Source organism: Somniosus microcephalus, unplaced genomic scaffold (assembly GCF_052327205.1).
Source record: "Somniosus microcephalus isolate GS21.2 unplaced genomic scaffold, FLI_Smic_1.0 unresolved_chr1, whole genome shotgun sequence".
Lineage (NCBI taxonomy): Eukaryota > Metazoa > Chordata > Chondrichthyes > Squaliformes > Somniosidae > Somniosus > Somniosus microcephalus.
In genome coordinates this window covers 161,317,125-161,336,848 of record NW_028225179.1, presented here as the reverse complement: position 1 = coordinate 161,336,848, position 19,724 = coordinate 161,317,125, and the positions used below count along the sequence as shown (strand labels likewise).

The window sequence follows — 19,724 nt, the reverse complement described above, 5'->3', positions numbered from 1 at the left end:
GTTTTGTGTGCTGAGCATGCGTGTTGCAGACCGATCGGGACGGGTGATTGTAGAGCAGGAGGGAGAGCGCGGGGCCATGAGCACATGCGCGGGACTCAGCGTCAACAGAGCACTTTCTGGAGCGCGGGGGCTTGTGGGTATTACAGCCGCCATTACTGCTGATCCTTTCAACCAACCTGTGCAGCAGCTGGGGCCTGAAAATCAGCTTCACTGCCCCTAGGTTCGGAAAGGGGAAAATTAAACAACAGTTTGCCTCTGATCCTTTTCTGATCTCAATTTACAGGGTTATAGAAGTGGAGCAGTTACAGGCGGGAAGCTCAGACCAAACATCACGTCAAGATCTGACAGAGTCGCTGGATTCATCAGGACCTGAATATCATCGGCCTTTGCACATGGAAGGAGAGAGCAGGGATCGCAACGCAGACAAACCGCACACGTGTTCAGTGTGTGGACACGGATTCAGGCGATCGCCTGACCTGGTGAGACACGTGCACCGTCACACCGGGGAGAAACCGGGTAAAGGTGGGGACGGTGGGAAGGGCTTCAGTTCCCCGTCTGCGTTGGAAGTTCAACGGCGCTGTCACACCAGGGACAGTCTGTTCACCTGCTCCGTGTGTGGAAAGGGATTTGTTTGTTCATCCCACCTGCAAACACACCAGGGAGTTCACACTGAGGAGAGACCATTTCAATGTTCTGACTGTGGGAAGAGCTTTAAAAGCGCTCAGCATCTGAAGGGACACCAGCTTGTTCACTGATGAGAGACCATTTCAGTGTCCTAACTGTGGGAAGAGCTTTAAAAGCCCCGGGGAACTAAAGCAACACCAACTTATTCACACTGACGAGAGACCCTTTAAATGTTCTGACTGTGGGAAGAGCTTTAAAAGCCCCCAGGAGCTGAAGGGACACTGGCTCCTACACACTGGGGAGAGGCCGTTCACCTGCTCCGTGTGTGGTAAGGGATTCACTAATTCATCCCACCTGCTGGTACATCAGCGAGTTCACACTGGGGAGACGCCGTTCACCTGCTCCGTGTGTGGGAAGGGATTCACTGATTCATCCCAACTGCTGGTACATCAGCGAGTTCACAGTGACGAGAGACCGTTTAAATGTTCTGACTGTGGGATGAGCTTTAAAAGCTCCGGGGGTTTGAAGAGACACCAACACCTACACACTGGGGAGAGGCCATTCACCTGCTCCGTGTGTGGGAAGGGATTCATTCAGTCATTCCACCTGATGGTACATCAGCGAGTTCACACTGGGGAGAGACCGTTCACCTGCTCCGTGTGTGGGAAGGGATTCGCCCAGCCCTCCAGCCTGCTGGTACACCAGCGAGTTCACACTGACAAGAGACCCTTTCAATGTTCTGACTGTGGGAAGAGTTTTAAAAGCTCCGGGGAGCTCAAGAAACACCAACACCTACACACTGGGGAGAGACCGTTCACCTGCTCCGTGTGTGGGAAGGGATTCACTCATTTACCCAACCTGCTGATACATCAGCGAGTTCACACTGACGAGAGGCCCTTTAAATGTTCTGACTGTGGGAAGAGCTTTAAAAGCTCCGGGGAGTTGAAGAGACACCAGCGACTTCACACTGATCATAGAATCTAACAGCAGAGAAGGAGGTGATTCGGCCCATCGTGTCTTTGAAAGAGCTGTTCAATTTAGTCCCACACTCCAGCTTTATCCCCAGAACTCTGCAAACTAGTCCTCTTTAAGGACTCGTCCAATTACTGTTTGAAAGTTCCTGTGGAACCTGATTCCAGCATCCTTTCAGATGGTGTGTTCCAGATCTGAACAACCCTCTGTATGAAAACAATTCTCCTCATTTCCCCTCTAGTTCTTTTAGTAACTATTTTAAATCTGTGACCTTTGGTTACCGACCCACTTGCCAGAGTGAACAGTTTCTCCCTACTTGCTCGATCAAAACCCCTCATCATTTTGAACACCTCTATTAGGTCTCCTCTTAACCTTCTCTGCTCTAAGGGAAACAATCCCAGCTTCTCCAATCTCTCCACATAACTGAAGTCCCTCATCCCTGGTACCATCCTGGTCAACCTCCTCTGCACCTTCTCCAAGGCCTTGACATCCTTCCTAAAGTGTGGTGCCCAGAACTGTACACAAGACTCCAGCTGAGGCCAAAATCCTGCAGCTGTACAAAACCCTGGTTAGACCACACCTGGAGCACTGTGAGCAGTTCTGGGCATCACACCTTAGGAAGGATATATTGGCCTTGGAGGGAGTGCAGCGTAGGTTTACCAGAATGATACCTGGACTTCAAGGGTTAAGTTACGAGGAGGGATTACACAAATTAGGGTTGTATTCCCTGGAATTTAGAAAGTTAAGGGGTGATCTGATCGAATTTTTCAGGATATTAAGGGGAACAGATAGGGTAGATAGAGAGAAGCTATTTCTGCTGGTTGGGGACTCTAGGACTGGGGGCAGAGTCTAAAAATTAGAGCCAGACCTTTCAGGAGTGAAATTAGGAAACATTTCTACACACAGAGGGTGGTAGAGGTTTGGAACTCTCTTCCGCAAACAGCAATTGATGCTCGATCAATTGTTAATTTTCAATCTGAGATTGATAGGTTTTTGTTAACCAAAGGTATTAAGGGATATGGGCCAAAGGCGGGTGTATGGAGTTAGGTCACAGATCAGCCATGATCTCCTTGAATGGCGGAACAGGCTTGAGGGGCTGAATGGCCTCCTCCTGTCCTATGTTCCTAACTAGTGATTTGTGAAGGTTTAGTGTAACTTCCTTGTTTTTGTATTCAATGGCACTGTTTACAAAGCCAAGTATCCCATACGCTTTCTGAACCGCCTCACCAACTTGCCGTGGCACTTTCAAAGACTTGTGAATATGGACCCCCAGGTCCCTCTGCTCTTGCACCCCCTCAAACTAGTCCCATTTAGATTATACGGCCTCTCCCTGTTGTTTCTCCCAAAGTGCATCACTTCACACTTATCCTCATTTAATTTCATCTGCCTTGTGTCTGCTCATTTCACAGTCTGTCTCTGTCCTTCTGAAGTCTGCTACTACTACACTCACAAAACTTGGCAACATAGTCAATAGTATCATCCGTAAACTTTGAAATTGTTCACCTATACCCAAGTCCAGGTCAGTTATATATAACAAGAAAAGCAATGGTCCTAATTCCGACCCCTGGGGGAACCCACTGCATACTTCCCTCCAGTCAGAAAAACATCCCTCAGCACTGCTCACTGCCTCCTCTCCCTTAGCCAATTATATACCCAAATTACCATCAGCCCTTTAATTCCCTCTGCTTCTATTTTCAGAGTAAGTCTCTTATGTGGTATTTTATCAAATGCCTTTTGAAAGTCCATATATACAACATCTGCTGCACTACCTTCATCAACTCTCTGTTACTTCATCAGAGAACTCAATCAGGTTAATCAGACACGATTTACCTTTAACAAATCCATACTGGCTGCCCCTTATTAATCCATGCTTCTCCAAGTGAGAATTAATTTTGTCCTTGACAATGGTCCCTAGTCGTTCACCCACCACTGACATTAGACTGATTGGCCTGTAGTTGCCAGGTTTATCCCTCGTCCCTTTTTTTAAACAGGGTGTAACATTTGCAATCCTCCAGTCCTCTGGCACCACTCCCATATATCTGAGGGAGATTGAAAGATTGTGGTCGGAGCTTCTGCTATCTCCACCCTAGCTTCCCTCTGCAATCTAGGATGCATCCACCTGGACTGGGTGACTTGTTAACTTTGAGTGATGACAACCTATTTAGCACCTCCTTTCTATCCATTTTTATCCAATTTCTCTACTCCCCCCTCCTCTACTGCGACATTAACTTCATCCTCTTCTTTTGTGAAGACAGATGCTAAGTACTCATTCAGTACCTCAGCCACGCCCTCTGCCTCCGTATGATGAGCTCCTATTTGGTCCCTAATCGGCCCCACCATTCCTTTAACTATCCTTTTACTTTTCAGATGTTTATAAAAGATTTTTCGGTTCCCTTTTACATTACCCACTAATCTTTTCTTGTATTCTCTCCCTTGTGCCAGCTGTGGCTCAGTGGGCAGCACACTTGCTCTCTGAGTCAGAAGGTTGTGGGTTCTAGTCCCACTCCAGGGACTTGAGCACATAAAGCTAGGCTGACACTCCAGTGCAGTGCTGAGGGAGTGATGCACTGTTTCTGATGAGACTTTAAACTGAGGCCCCGTCTGCTCTCTCAGGTGGATGTAAAAGATCCCATGGCACTCTTTTGAAGAAGAGTAGGGGAGTTATCCCCGGTGTCCTGGCCAATATTTATCCCTCAACCAACATAACAAAAACAGATTACCTGGTTATTATCACAATGCTGTCTGTGGGAGCTTGCTGAGCACAAATTGGCTGCCGTGTTTCCCACATTACAACAATGACTCCACTTCAAAAGTACTTCATTGGCTGTAAAGAGCTTTGAGATGTCTGGTGGTCATGAAAGGTGCTATATCAATGCAAGTCTTTCTTTCATATATCCTTTTTCAATTTCCCCCCACTCTCTGTATTCTCCTGGTTTTTGACTGTATTCTGTACCTGACATTTGTCATAAACCTCCTTTTTCTGTTTTATTCTAACGTCTACATCCTTTGTCATCCAGGGAGCTTGAGCTTTGGTCGCCCCATCTTTCCTCCTTATGGGAATGTGCTTGGTTTGTACCTGGTGTCAAATCTTGTTTTATAACGCTCCCGTGAAGCACGTTGGGACATTTTACTACATTAAATACGTTCTATAAATACAAATCGTTGTTATTGTCTGAAACTAACAAATTCCACAGAGGAAAAATAACAGTATTTTTACTCCCAAATATTAAATATTTTGTTCCACGAGATTTATCTGCTTTTATTGATGAAAAGTCTCTATTAAAACCTGAGCCAGTGTGTTGTGAGCCAAAGAGCCTTGTGTCCAATGTGGGGAATAAAGGCCCACAGCCTCCCCGGGCCCCGGGCCCTGAACAAGGGACTGGAGAAACTCGCTGCCCTGCGGATCAGACAATCAGCTGGCGCTAGTCCCGCCCCTCGGGCTCCCCGATTGGTTGGAGGACCCGCCGCCAGCTCGCTCCTCCAGCCCCGCCCACTGGGTGCCGCTAGTCCCGCCCCTCGGGCTCCCCGATTGGTTGGAGGACCTGCCGCTGGCTCATTCCTCCAGCCCCGCCCACTGGGTGCCGCTAGTCCCGCCCCTCGGGCTCCCCGATTGGTTGGAGGACCCGCCACCGGCTCGCGCCTCCAGCCCCGCCCACTGGGTGCCGCTAGTCCCGCCCCTCGGGTTCCCCGATTGGCTGGTTGACCTGCCGCCGGCTCCCTATTGGTCGGAAGCTTCCGTCAATCACCCGGGCAGTGTGAGCTGAGCATGCGCGGACCTCGGCAGCTGCCGCTGACACATCAGGTAAGAGAGCTCAGGGAGCGGGTTAATGAACCCCGGGGGAGGCTGTGAGATTCTCAGCAGCTCAGCTCTGCTCGGTGCTGTGTGAATGGGCTGCTCCACACCCCGGCTGCTCACGGGGAATGTCAGTGCGGAGGGCCCAGTGCAGAAGGCCCAGGGTGGAAGACCCAGAGGAGAGTGTCCTCGGCGGGAGGCCCAGGGTGGAGGACCCCAGGTGGGGGGCCCAGCACGGAGGGCCCCAGACGGGAGGCCCAGCACGGAGGGCCCCAGGCGGGGGGCCCAGCACGAAGGGCCCCAGACGGGAGGCCCAGCACGGAGGGCCCCAGGCGGGAGGCCCTGCACGGAGGGGCCCAACACGGAGGGGCCCAGGCGGGGGGCCCAGCACGGAGGGACCTAGGCGGGAGGCCCAGCACGGAGGACCCCAGGCGGGGGGCCCAGCACGGAGGGCCCCAGACGGGAGGCCCAGCACGGAGGGCCCCAGGCGGGGGGCCCAGCACGAAGGGCCCAGCACGGAGGGCCCTAGGCGGGGGGCCCAGCAGGGAGGGCCCCAGGCGGGAGGCCCAGCACGGAGGGCCCCAGGCGGGAGGCCCAGCACGGAGGGCCCCAGGCGGGAGGCCCTGCACGGAGGGGCCCAACACGGAGGGGCCCAGGCGGGGGGCCCAGCACGGAGGGACCTAGGCGGGAGGCCCAGCACGGAGGACCCCAGGCGGGGGGCCCAGCACGGAGGACCCCAGGCGGGAGGCCCAGCACGGAGGGCCCCAGGCGGGAGGCCCAGCACGGAGGGCCCCAGGCGGGAGGCCAAGCACGGAGGGCCCCAGGCGGGAGGCCCAGCACGGAGGGCCCCAGGCGGGAGGCCCAGCACGGAGGACCCCAGGCGGGAGGCCCAGCACGGAGGGCCCCAGGCGGGGGGCCCAGCACGGAGGGCCCCAGGCGGGGGGCCCAGCACGGAGGGCCCCAGGCGGGGGGCCCAGCGCGGAGGACCCCAGGCGGGGGGCCCAGGGCGGAGGTCCCCAGGCAGGAGGCCCAGCACGGAGGACCCCAGGCGGGAGGCCCAGGATGGAGGACCCCAGGTGGGAGGCCCAGCACAGAGGACCCCAGGCGGGAGGCCCAGCAGGGAGGACCCCAGGTGGGTGGCCCAGCACGGAGGACCCAGAGGAGAGTGTCCTAGGCGGGAGGCCCAGCACGGAGGACCCCAGGTGGGAGGCCCAGCACGGAGGACCCCAGGCGCGTGGCCCAGCATTGAGACCCCAGGCGGGAGGCCCAGCACGGAGGACCCCAGGCGGGTGGCCCAGCACAGAGGACCCAGAGGAGAGTGTCCTAGGTGGGAGGCCCAGCATGGAGGACCCCAGGCGTGGGGCCCAGCATGGAGGACCCCAGCCGGGAGGCCCAGCATGGAGGACCCCAGGCGGGAGGCCCAGCATGGAGGACCCCAGGCGGGAGGCCCAGCATGGAGGACCCCAGGCAGGAGGCCTAGCATGGAGGACCCCAGGCGGGGGGCCCAGCATGGAGGACCCCAGGCGGGGGGCCAAGCACGGAGGACCCAGAGAAGAGTGTCCTAGGCTGGAGGCCCAGCACGGAGGACCCCAGGCGGAGGGCCCAGGGAGGAGGACCCCAGGCGGGGGGCCCAGGGCGGAGGACCCCAGGTGGGTGGCCCAGCACAGAGGACCCAGAGGAGAGTGTCCTAGGCGGGAGGCCCAGCACGGAGGACCCTAGGCGGGCGGCCCAGCACGGAGGACCTCAGGCGGGGGGCCCAGGGCGGAGCGGCTGGTCGACAGAAGCGGAGCCGGGAGATGCTGTGGGTGAGCATGCTGCACGGTTTCTAAAGTTGAAGAACGGTCTCCGGCCCGAATGAGTTCCAGCGGCCCCGCCTGTGCTTCGTCTGGTAGCAGCTGTGAGGCTTTGTTTCGGTGATGGGATCGGGTTTGTGCGCTGCCATTTTGGTGGAGGAAAGACAGACTGTTCCTATCTATAGTATGGTGCTTGAACAGCCATAAGATGGGAAAAGAGAACGGGATACAAGTGAAAAAGGAAAATAAAAGACAAAACAAGGTATATCAGCAAGGAATAACCAATGTCTTGATGGCTGGGTCCTGTGATTGATAACAGCAAGAAGAAGGAAATTTGAGTACTCGTTTTCCTCTTTTACGGGATTTGAGAAAGTGGTCGGCTTCTTTTTTGTGGAAAGGTTGAAGACTGTGGATAAGGATTATGACATTATATGGTTGGATAACATCAAGTGAAGACGAGGAGTTATTAGAGTGCCAATAGGACTGGCGTTGAACTGGTATTACTTGTTTTTTGAAGAAGTTTCGGGTTCTGGTTAAAAGTAGTTTACTTGAAGTCTTAAGTGATTTTTTGATATGGTTGTATGACTTTGTATATTGTGGTGTTATTTAGTGTTAAAGCCTTCCTTAATCGAACGAACGAACGCTCTAGTGAACGCACGCATGCGGATACAAATATATGCATACATGGACGCATACACAATGGAACTTACGTTCGACTGAATGAAGGGCCCGCTCTCCAGAACGGGGGTCACTTGGTGAGCGTGAGGCCTGCTGGACGGATGAACGAACGCACGCATGCACACAGGTAGACAAATGACATGCACGCATACACAATGGAACTTACGTTCGACTGAATGAAGGGCCCGCTCCCCAGGACGGGGGTCACTCGGTGAGTGTGAGGCCTGCCGGATGGATGAACGAACGCATGCATGCACACAGGTAGAGAAATGGCATGCACGCATACACAATGGAACTTACGTTCGACCGAATGAAGGGCCCGCTCCCCAGGATGAAGGCCCGCTTGGTGAGTGCGAAGCCTGCCGGACAGATGAACGAACACACGCATGCACGCAGACAGAAACGGCACACATGTACACAGTCATGAACAATGGAACTTACGCTTGAGCGAACGAACGGACGAATGAAGGAATGAATGATTGAACGATGCCAGTTGGACTGGTGTGTACGGATTCTTGGTTTATTAAATAGTTGCAGTTTGTACTGTAAATATTATTGATTTACCTGTAAAATTTATTGTTGTATTTATATTGACCATAATTGGTCAATGAATGTAATGGATTTACTATGTAACTGATGAGTTGTATAAGTACAGTTGTACTTGAATGTTAAATTTTAAAAAGGACAACAGGTTATACCAAGCAAAAATGAAGAGTTACTTCGGCGAACTATAAGTTGTTTATTTACAGGAACAGGCTAATTACAGCAGGGATTGAAGGTGGACAAATCCCCAGGGCCTGATAACATGCATCCTAGGGTACTGAAGGAGGTGGCCCTAGAGATAGCGGATGCACTAAGGATGATTTTTCAGAATTCATTAGACTCGGGAACAGTACCGATGGATTGGAGGGTAGCCAGCGTTACCCCACTATTCAAAAAGGGGGGTAGGGAAAAAGCAGGTAATTACAGACCTGTAAGCCTTACATCAGTTGTGGGCAAAATGCTGGAGTCCATCATTAAGGATGAAATAGCGGAGCACTTAGCAAATGGGGACAGGATAGGACAGAGTCAACATGGATTTACAAAGGGTAAATCGTGCTTGACTAATCTATTGGAATTTTTTGAGGGAGTAACTGGTAGAATAGATGGGGGAGAGCCAGTAGATGTGGTGTACCTGGACTTCCAAAAGGCCTTCGATAAGGTCCCACATAAAAGATTAGCATGGAAAATTGAGGCTCATGGGATAAAGGGGAAAGTTTTGGCGTGGATAGGGAACTGGCTGTCAGATAGAAAACAGAGAGTTGGAATAAACGGCTCATTTTCTGAATGGCAGGCAGTAACAAGTGGGGTACCACAGGGATCTGTCCTGGGCCCCCAGCTGTTCACAATTTACATTAATGACCTGGATCAGGGAGTCGGATGCAGCATTTCCAAATTTGCAGACGACACTAAACTAGGAGGGGGGGTGGGCTCAGAGGAAGAGACCAGGAAGCTCCAGAGCGATTTGGACAGACTGGGCGATTGGGCGGATAAATGGCAGATGCACTATAATGTGGACAAGTGCGAAGTTATCCACCTTGGGTGCAGGAACGGGAGGGCAAATTATTATTTAAATGGCAATAGATTGGGAGAGGGGGAAGTACAGAGAGACCTGGGTGTTCTTGTACACCAGTCACTGAAGGCGAGCATGCAGGTGCAACAGGCGGTCAAGAAGGCAAACGGTATGCTGGCCTTCATAGCAAAAGGGTTAGAATACAGGAACAGGGATACCTTGCTGCAGCTGTACAGGGCACTGGTGAGACCACACCTCGAGTACTGTGTACAGTTTTGGTCGCCTCATCTGAGGAAGGATGTTCTTGCCATGGAGGGGGTGCAGCGGCGATTCACCAGGCTGATACCAGGAATGGCGGGAATGACCTATGAGGAGAGACTATGTAGTTTAGGGATGTACACACTGGAGTTTAGAAGATTGAGAGGGGACCTCATAGAAGTGTATAAAATTCTGACAGGTCTAGACAGACTGGATGCAGAAGGAATGTTTCCCTTGGCGGGTGAGAACAGAACTAGAGGACATAATTTAAGGATAAGGGCTAAACCATTTAGGACAGAGATGAGGGGGAATTTCTTCACTCAGAGAGTGGTGAACCTGTGGAACTCATTGCCACAGAGGGCAGTGTACGCCAGCTCATTAAATATATTTAAGAGGGAATTAGATATATTTCTACGGGCAAAAGGGGTTAAGGGTTACGGAGAGAAGGCGGGGACGGGATACTGAATTAAAGGATCAGCCATGATCTCATCGAATGGCGGAGCAGGCACGAAGGGCCGAATGGCCTACTCCTGCTCCTATCTTCTATGTATATGTATCTATGTAAGATAGCAGGTAAGATGTCTGACTGTAGGAGCACCGTGGTATAGGTCTTGTCCCAGTGGGGACTCCACGAGGACTGAGTTCGCAGTCCTCTGGGGAGCATGATGACGTCATCGCATTTGTGTTGTGATGTCATCACGTTGTTCGCATTTCCCGCGCTTAGGGCGTCTTGTGATGCGCATCATTGCGTCGCTGGCCGTTGAGGCCGAAGCCGTGAGGCCGGGCTGTGCTGGTGCTTGCTGCAGGAGTGGAAGATCGCGTCACTCCTGTCGGCTGGCTGTTGAGGCCGAAGACGCTAGGCCGGGCTGTGCCGGCGTACGCACATCACGTCGTATGTGACGTGACATCAGCACGCTAGGGCGCGTCTTAAAGGGGCAATGGCCCCAACAGGTAAGTTAAAGGGGCAACGGCCCCAACAAGTAAGTTATACATACAGTAAGGTAAGTTAAAGGGAATTATGTATCTCAATGTAAGGGACAACCAGTGGTACCACCACACTATGGTACTTATTGACGGTGGAGGATCGTCCTGATTGGGCAGAAAAGTCCATCCGAGAGGCTTGTGTGAGGTTTTTATGGGAAGGGAAACCAGCCTTGGTGGCCTACAATACCATCATTGGACGGAGAAATCAGGAAGCACTCAATTTCCCAGATATTGATTTGAAGAAAAAATCCTTTAGAATCAAATGGGTGAAGAGATTTCTTCAGAAGTCAAATTCAAGTTTTTGGAAGAGTTGTTTTGAGCATTTTTTAAAACGAAGTGGGATAGGAGGGATGGGGATATTGTATATGGAATACAATAGTATGTTTTTGAAATCGATTAAGCTTCTCCCTAGGCTTTATAAGGGGGTTGTAGAGACTTGGGCTCAATTTTTAAAAAGTGTGCAGTTTATGCCCAAGGGGGCTGAGGAATTTTTAGAACAGCCCTTATTTTTGAACAGGTGGGTTAACATCGAAGGAGAGGTTTTATTTAATCAAGCTTTTATAAAAGCTGGGATTATATCTGTGAAAGATGTATTATACGAGGTGATTCCAGGTTGGTTGCCAGAAGCGATAGTGAGGGACATGGTATGGGAGGAGGATCAGGAGGTAGAAGGAAAAGCAATAGAAATCATGTATGAGAAGATTGTGAGGGCAATGCCACAGGATTGGATGGAAGAAATAAATGTGGCAATCTCCAAAGGAAGTAAAATGCGTCCTGCTTTTCCAAGCTTTGTACTGGAGAAAGGGGGAGAGTTAGTCCAATTTGACAACTGTAATCCTCGAGATTTCTATGAGGTAGTCAGAGAATGGAGATTCAAGACACCTGCGGGTCAGGAGTTTTGGCAGAGTATATACCCACAGCTGGACTTCAACAGGATTTGGAAGGGAGTGTGGGCGAATTATAAATGCCCAGAATGGATTGAACTGGATTTCAAATTGGCTCATAACCGGATTTTTACCATGACGGTCTTGTGCAAGATTGGACGAGTGGAGGCGGCAACTTGCCCAATGTGTGGGACACAGGATGAGACTCTGTCCCATTTACTGGTGTTATGTCCGCAGTTAAATGACTTTAAGTACTATGTTCGACAGTTGTGTGAAGCTTTTTTGCTGGATGGGGACCGAACAGCGAGAATGGGAATCCCATGGGACTCAATTTTGAGATGGGGATTGCAGGAGAGTCTGCCAGAGTCTAGCGGAGCGGCAATTAATTTAATGTTCAGTTTGTCTAGATTCGTGATTGTGCAAAGAAGGAATGCTCTGTTTTTTAAGGGGAGGAGAATCAATCTAAAAGAGTATTTTAAATATAAGCTAAAAGGCTCTGTGGATGTTTTATTCAGAAAGGAATTTAAGGACAGTATTTTACAACCAATTTTTAAAGTACAATCGATTAATATATGGTACAGGTGACAAATTAAACTTCAGGTTTTGATGTCAAAATGTGGTGGCGGAATGGCTGTGCAGGGCGGTGGAATTGATTTGTATCATACAGTGAAATGATCAAGATGTTGTAAATGTTCTTAATGTTCAATAAAGTATAATAAAAAAAAGTGGGTAGCACACTTGCTCTCTGAGTCAGAAGGTTGTGGGTTCTAGTCCCACTCCAGGGACTTGAGCACATAAAGCTAGGCTGACACTCCAGTGCAGTGCTGAGGGAGTGATGTGCCTCAATAAATCCGAGACTCAATGTTAGCGGAACAAAACAAGGCTTTTATTAACTTAGAAGGTAACACACAGTGGAGAGGTATCTTCCATCCAGAGGTCTGCTGTACTGGATGTGAGGCAGGCTGGGCCTGCTTACATAGGGGCCAGGTATGGGCGGAGCCCTACACACAATACAATACAATGGTGAGGAAACGGAACTGAGGTAAGGGAAATGAAACTGAAACCAAACCACAGTCACAGGCAGAGAATACCGACGAGTGATGAATGGCATATTTCATCACATTCACCCCTTCTATAGATTTAGTCTGTTCGGGGGTTTGAAAGTCCTCTGTGACCGACGTGGCTGTTGTGGTGCCGCGGGTGTCGGCTGGGTGTCCCCGGTGGCCTCCTGGGTCTCTGCCGGGGGTGCCGCCAGGGTTGTTGAAGGGGTAGTTGGTGGGGGTACCGTTGGTCGATGTTCTTCCGGGGGTGATGAAAGAGTAGTGGGTGGGTAAGAGTTGCTGTGATCGTTGTTGCTGCTGTTGTCGTGGTTGTTGTCGTTACCAGCTGGGGCGACGTCTTTTATGGACACGGTGTCCTCCCTTCCGTCGGCGTGCCGGACATATGCGTATTGGGGGTTGGCGTGGAGTAGGTGCACTGACTCCATGAGAGGGTCCGTCTTGTGGCCCCTCACATGCCTTCGCACGAATACCGGACCTGGGGTGGAGAGCTATGATGGCATGGATACGCCTGAGGTGGATTTCCGGGGAAAGACAAACATTCGCTCATGAGGCGTGGCATTAGTGGCAGTACACAATAGCGACCGTATCGAATGGAGCACATCTGGGAGGACTTCCTGCCAGCGGGAGATAGGGAGGCCCTTGGTCCTTAGAGCTAGAGTGACTGCTTTCCATACCGTCCCGTTCTCTCGCTCCACTTGACCGTTACCCCGGGGGTTGTAGCTGGTGGTACGGCTCGTGGCGATCCCCCTGGACAGCATGTACTGGCGTAGCTCTTCACTCATGAAGGACGCCCCCTATCTGTATGGATGTAGCTCGGCATACCGAACAGGCAGAACAGGCTGTTGAGGCATTTAATGACCGTGGCGCTGGTCATGTCTGGGCAGGGGAAGGCGAATGGGAAATGGGAGTATTCATCCACAATGTTCAGGAAGTAAACATTGCGGTCGATGGACGGGAGGGGGCCCTTGAAATCTAAGCTGAGCCGCTCAAAGGGCCGTGTAGCTTTGATTAAGTGGGCTCTATCTGGGCGGTAGAACCGAGGCTTGCACTCAGCGCAAGTGCGGCAGTTCCTGGTCAGAGACCGAACTTCCTCAATCGAGTAGGGTAAGTTGCGGGACTTTATGAAGTGGAACAGCCGCGTGACCCCTGGGTGGCAGAGGTTGTTGTGGAGGGTCTGTAGCCGATCCCCGGTGGCGCTGGCACACATCCCTTGTGAGAGGGCATCGGGGGATTCGTTAAGGGCCCCTGGCCGGTAATTGATGTCATAATCGAAGGTGGAGAGCTCGATCCGCCACCTAAGAATCTTATCATTTTTAATCTTCCCCCTCTGTTTATTATTGAACATAAACGCTACCGACCGCTGGTCGGTAAGTAGGGTGAAGCGTTTGCCGACTAGGTAGTGGCGCCAGTGGCGCACTGCCTCCACGATGGCTTGGGCCTCCTTTTCCACGGAGGAGTGTCTGATCTCGGGCCCTTGGAGGGTCCTCGAGAAGAAAGCTACGGGCCGCCCCGCCTGGTTGAGCGTGGCCGCCAAGGCAAAGTCAGACGCATCACTTTCCACTTGAAATGGAGTGTTCTCGTCCACTGCCTGTAGCGTGGCCCGCTCAATATCCAGCTTAATGCTTTTGAAGGCGGCGTGGGCCTCAGCAGAGAGCGGAAAAGAGGATGCTTTCAAGAGGGGGCGGGCTTTGTCGGAGTAGTTGGGGACCCATTGGGAATAATAAGAAAATAACCCCAGGCACCTTTTCAGGGCTTTGGGAGTGTTGGGCAGGGGCAGCTCCCGTAGGGGGCGCAATCGGTCGGGGTCTGGTCCGATTTCCCCATTCTCCACCACGCTGCCTAGTATGCAGAGGCGTGTGGTGTTGTAAACGCACTTGTCCTCGTTGTAGGTGAGGTTGAGTTTTTGTGCGGTTTTCAGGAACCTCCCGAGGTTCGAGTCTTGATCCTGCTGGTTGTGACCGCAGATGGTGACGTTGTCGAGGTAGGGGAAGGCTGCCTGCAAGTGGTGGTCATCGACCATGCGGTCCATCTCCCTCTGGAAGACCGAGACCCCATTCCTCACCCCAAAGGGGACTCTGAGGAATTGGTAGAGGCGTCCGTTCGCCTCGAAGGCGGTGTATGGGCGGTCCTCTGGTCTGATAGGGAGCTGGTGGTACGCTGACTTGAGGTCGATGGTGGAGAACACCCGGTATTGGGCGATTTGGTTCACCATTTCTGATATGCGGGGTAGCGGGTAGGCGTCTAGTTGGGTGTACCTGTTGATCGTTTGGCTATAGTCGATCACCATCTGTTTCTTCTCGCTACCCCTTACCACCACCACTTGGACACGCCACGGGCTGTTGCTGCGTTCAATAATGCGCTCCTTCAGGAGCCTGTCTACCTCGGTTGCGATAAACCGCCTGTCCTCCCAGCTGTACCTCCTGCTTTTGGTCGCTATTGGCCGGCAGTTAGGGGTAAGGTTCGCGAATAGCGAAGGCGGCTTTACCTTCAGGGTAGCCAGACCGCACACTGTGAGGGGCGGCTGGGACCCACCGTAATTGAGCGTGATGCTTTGGTGGTAGCACTGGAAATCCAGGCCCAAGATCACGCTCGCACATAGATTCTTCATGATTAGTACTTTAAAATTATCGTATACAGTTCCGTTAACGGACAATTGTACCGTGCAGTAACCCATAATGGTCGATGTCTGGGTTTTATCAGCCATAGAGATGGTACCCCGAGTAGGGACCACCTTTAGGGAGAGTTGTTGTGCCAGTTCAGGGTGGATAAAACTCTCCGTGCTTCCACTTTAACCCCGCACCCGTTTACCTCGATGTCCACCATTGATTTGGATAGCGGGTGCGGCCTGGTCTGGTCCACTGTGACCGATGCCACTGTAGGGCCCTGATCGAGACAAGATGGCGTCCACGCTGTCTGCTCACAAGATGGCGGACCCCACGAGGTCGGGCAAGATGGCGTCCAAGATGGCCGCTCCCACGGCGCACACGCGGCGGTGGCGGGTTTTCCGGTGGGGTTCCCTCTGCACACCTTCCCGAAGTGCCCCTTCTTACCGCACTTAAAGCAGGTGGTGCCTTTCGCCGGGCACAGGTTTCTGGTGTGCTTCGGCTGCCCGCAGAAGTAGCAGTTGGGTCCCCGACGCGTCACGGCTGTCGTAGGGCTTCTGGGGGGAGAGCGGGGCCCCAACGGTGTCGGGCTGCCGGGCGGGGAAGATGCCTTCCAAGATGGCGGCGCCCTTGGTGCACACGTGGTGGCGTGGATGGCGCGGGCTGAAGAGTAGGCGTCCGAGTTTCTCTGGGCCACATCCAGGGATCGCGCTGTGTCCACAGCCTGTTTCAGGTCCAATCCCGTTTTTTCCAGCAGTCTCTGCCGGATGTAAGTGGAGCTGAGGCCTGTGATAAAGGCATCGCGAACAAGCTCGTCAGTGTACACTGCGGCTTTTACATCTTGGCACTTGCAGTCTTTGCCAAGCGTTTTCAGGGTGCTTAGGAACTCATCCAGTGATTCCCCAGGTCGCTGTGCGCGAGTAGCGAGCAGATGCCTAGCATACACCTCATTCGTAGGCTGCTGGTAATGCGCCTTTAAGATGTCGCAGGCGGCCGGGTACGTGTCGGCGTCTTGGATGAGGGGGTAAACCCGGTGGCTTACCCAATTCCGCAGAATTCCGAGTTTCATACTTGCAGCGTCCGTAGCGCCTGTGATGGCTGCGGAATTGTCCAGGAAGAATTCCATACACATAAACCAGTGTCCGAAGTGTGCCGATGCGTCCGAAGCATGCTGGTCCAAATCCAAACGTTCGGGTTTCAAGAGTTGATCCATTGTGTTGAAAAGTAAGTTAATAAAATTGATGTGCCTCAATAAATCCGAGACTCAATGTTAGCGGAATAAACAAGGCTTTTATTAACTTAGAAGGTAACACACAGTGGAGAGGTATCTTCCATCCAGAGGTCTGCTGTACTGGATGTGAGGCAGGCTGGGCCTGCTTACATAGAGGCCAGGTATGGGCGGAGCCCTACACACAATACAATACAATGGTGAGGAAACGGAACTGAGGTAAGGGAAATGAAACTGAAACCAAACCACAGTCACAGGCAGAGAATACCGATGAGTGATGAATGGCATATTTCATCACAGGGAGTGCTGCACTGTTTCTGATGAGACTTTAAACTGAGTCCCTGTCTGCTCTCTCAGGTGGATGTAAAAGATCCTATGGCACTCTTTTGAAGAAGAGTAGGTGAGTTATCCCCGGTGTCCTGGCCAATATTTATCCCTCAACCAACATAACAAAAACAGATTACCTGGTTATTATCACAATGCTGTTTGTGGGAGCTTGCTGAGCACAAATTGGCTGCCGTGTTTCCCACATTACAACAATGACTCCACTTCAAAAGTACTTCATTGGCTGTAAAGAGCTTTGAGATGTTTGGTGGTCGTGAAAGGCGCTATATCAATGCAAGTCTTTCTTTCATATATCCTTTTTCAATTTCCCCCCACTCTCTGTATTCTCCTGGTTGTTGACTGCATTCTGTACCTGACATTTGTCGTAAACCTCCCTTTTCTGTTTTATTCTAACGTCTACATCCTTTGTCATCCAGGGAGCTTGAGCTTTGGACGCCCCATCTTTCCTCCTTATGGGAATGTGCTTGGTTTGTACCTGGTGTCAAATTTTGTTTTATAACGCTCCCGTGAAGCACGTTGGGACATTTTACTACATTAAATACATTCTATAAATACAAATCGTTGTTATTGTCTGAAACTAACAAATTCCACAGAGGAAAAATAACAGTATTTTTACTCCCAAATATTAAATATTTTGTTCCACGAGATTTATCTGCTTTTATTGATGAATTTAAAAAGTCTCTATTAAAACCTGAGCCAGTGTGTTATGAGACAAAGGCCTAGAAATTGGGTTGGGGCACCAAAGTGGTGCCAAAGTCGCCTGAGCACAGGATTTAGCGCAGCGTTCGAGGCTTTAGCGATCATCAGATATTCAGTTTCATTGCCCCTAGAGGGACACGGGGGCGAGGCTCGAGGCGCTCCACGTCCCTCTTAGGGCGCTGAAACTGAATATCGCAGCGCAACGTGCCGCAGCGCCACACGCTGCGGCACAGCACGCTGCGGTACTGCAGGCCTTCCTCCCATTGTTAAGGGGGAGGGGCCTACAACAGCACGATCCCCGCTCGCGAGTGCCAGCAAACGAGCCCGGCACCAAGGAGAAGTGCCGGGCTCTCGGGAAACAGCCGGCAATGCCGTGGGAGGGGGTGCTCAGGAGGCCGGGGACAGAGTTGCTGGCAGGTGGCCGCCCCGCACCTCCACCTTAACTTGCGCCGCTGCCGCCACAGCAAGGCCCCGTGAACCGGGTGCGGTTAGCGAACGGTGCAACTGTGGCGTTCGCTACCAAATATCGTGAATGGGGCACTAATGGGGCGCTGTGCAGACCATTAACGTCATCGGTGGCAGCGCAGCGCAATAGGCTAATGCCACCATTATCGCCCCAACTCAATATCGTGCGTGGCACAGCCAGTGGCGCTACAGCCTCTGACTGCCTCTTTAGGCGCTAACAGGTGGCGCGACTCACCCAATTTCTCCCCCAAAGAGCCTTGTGTCCAATGCGGGGAATAAAGGCCCACAGCCTCCCCGGGCCCTGAACAAAAGACTGGAGAAACTCGCTGCCCTGCGGCTCAGACAATCAGCCGACGCTAGTCCCACCCCTCAGGCTCCCCGATTGGTTGGAGGACCTGCCGCCGGCTCCCTATTGGTCGGAAGCTCCCGTCAATCACCCAGGCAGTGTGAGCTGAGCGTGCGCGGACCTTGGCAGCAGCCGCTGACACATCAGTTGAGAGAGCTCAGGGAGCGGGTTAATGAACCCTGGGGGAGGCTGCGAGATTCTCAGCAGCTCAGCTCTGCTCGGTGCTGTGTGAATGGGCTGCTCCACACCCCGGCTGCTCACGGGGAATGCCAGTGCGGAGGGCCCAGTGCAGAAGGCCCAGGGTGGGAGACCCAGAGGAGAGTGTCCTAGGTGGGAGGCCCAGCACGGAGGACCCCAGGTGGGGGGCCCAGCACGGAGGAGCCCAGGTGGGAGGCCCAGCACGGAGGAGCCCAGGCATGGGGCCCAGCACAGAGGACCCCAGGCGGGGGGCCCAGCACGGAGGACCCCAGGCGGTGGGCCCAGCACGGAAGACCCCACGCGGGGGGCCCCGGGCGGAGGACCCCAGGCGGAGGGCCCAGGACGGAGGACCTCAAGCGGGGGGCCCAGGGCGGAGCGGCTGTCGACAGAAGCGGAGTGGGGAGATGCTGTGGGTGAGCATGCTGCACGGTTTCTAAAGTTGAAGAACGGTCTCCGGCCCGAATGAGTTCCAGCGGCCCCGCCTGTGCTTCGTCTGGTGGCAGCTGTGAGGATTTGTTTCGGTGATGGGATCGGGTTTGTGCGCTGCCATTTTGGTGGAGGAAAGACAGACTGTTCCTATCTATAGTTTGGTGCTTGAACAGCCATAAGATGGGAAAAGAGAACGGGATACAAGTGAAAAAGGAAAATAAAAGACAAAACAAGGTATATCGGCAAGGAATAACCAATGTCTTGATGGCTGGGTCCTGTGAGTGATAACAGCAAGAAGAAGGAAATTTGAGTACTCGTTTTCCTCTTTTACGGGATTTGAGAAAGTGGTCGGCTTCTTTTCTGTGGAAAGGTTGAAGACTGTGTATAAGGATTATGACATTATATGGTTGGATAACATCAAGTGAAGACGAGGAGTTATTAGAGTGCCAATAGGACTGGCGTTGAACTGGTATTACTTGTTTTTTGAAGAAGTTTCGGGTTCTGGTTAAAAGTAGTTTACTTGAAGTCTTAAGTGATTTTTTGATATGGTTGTAGGACTTTGTATATTGTGGTGTTATTTAGTGCTAAAGCCTTCTTTAATCGAACGAATGAACGCTCTAGTGATTGCACGCATGCGGATACAAATATATGCATACACGGACGCATACACAGTGGAACTTACGTTCAGCCGAATGAAGGGCCCGCTCCCCAGGACGGGGGTCACTCGGTGAGCGTGAGGCCTGCCGGACAGATGAACGAACGCACGCATGCACACAGGTAGACAAATGATATGCACGCATACACAATGGAAC

The 19,724-nt window shown here is 52.3% G+C and overlaps 1 long non-coding RNA gene across 1 annotated transcript; it reads left to right on the top strand.

Annotated features, from left to right (window-relative positions):
- The first annotated feature begins 256 nt into the window (after positions 1-256).
- LOC147096407 (uncharacterized) lies at positions 257-17,777 on the top strand. Its single transcript, XR_015074904.1, has 3 exons — positions 257-479; positions 3,295-3,406; positions 17,192-17,777. It is a non-coding gene; the product is annotated as an uncharacterized LOC147096407 (long non-coding RNA).
- The last annotated feature ends 1,947 nt before the right edge of the window (positions 17,778-19,724 follow it).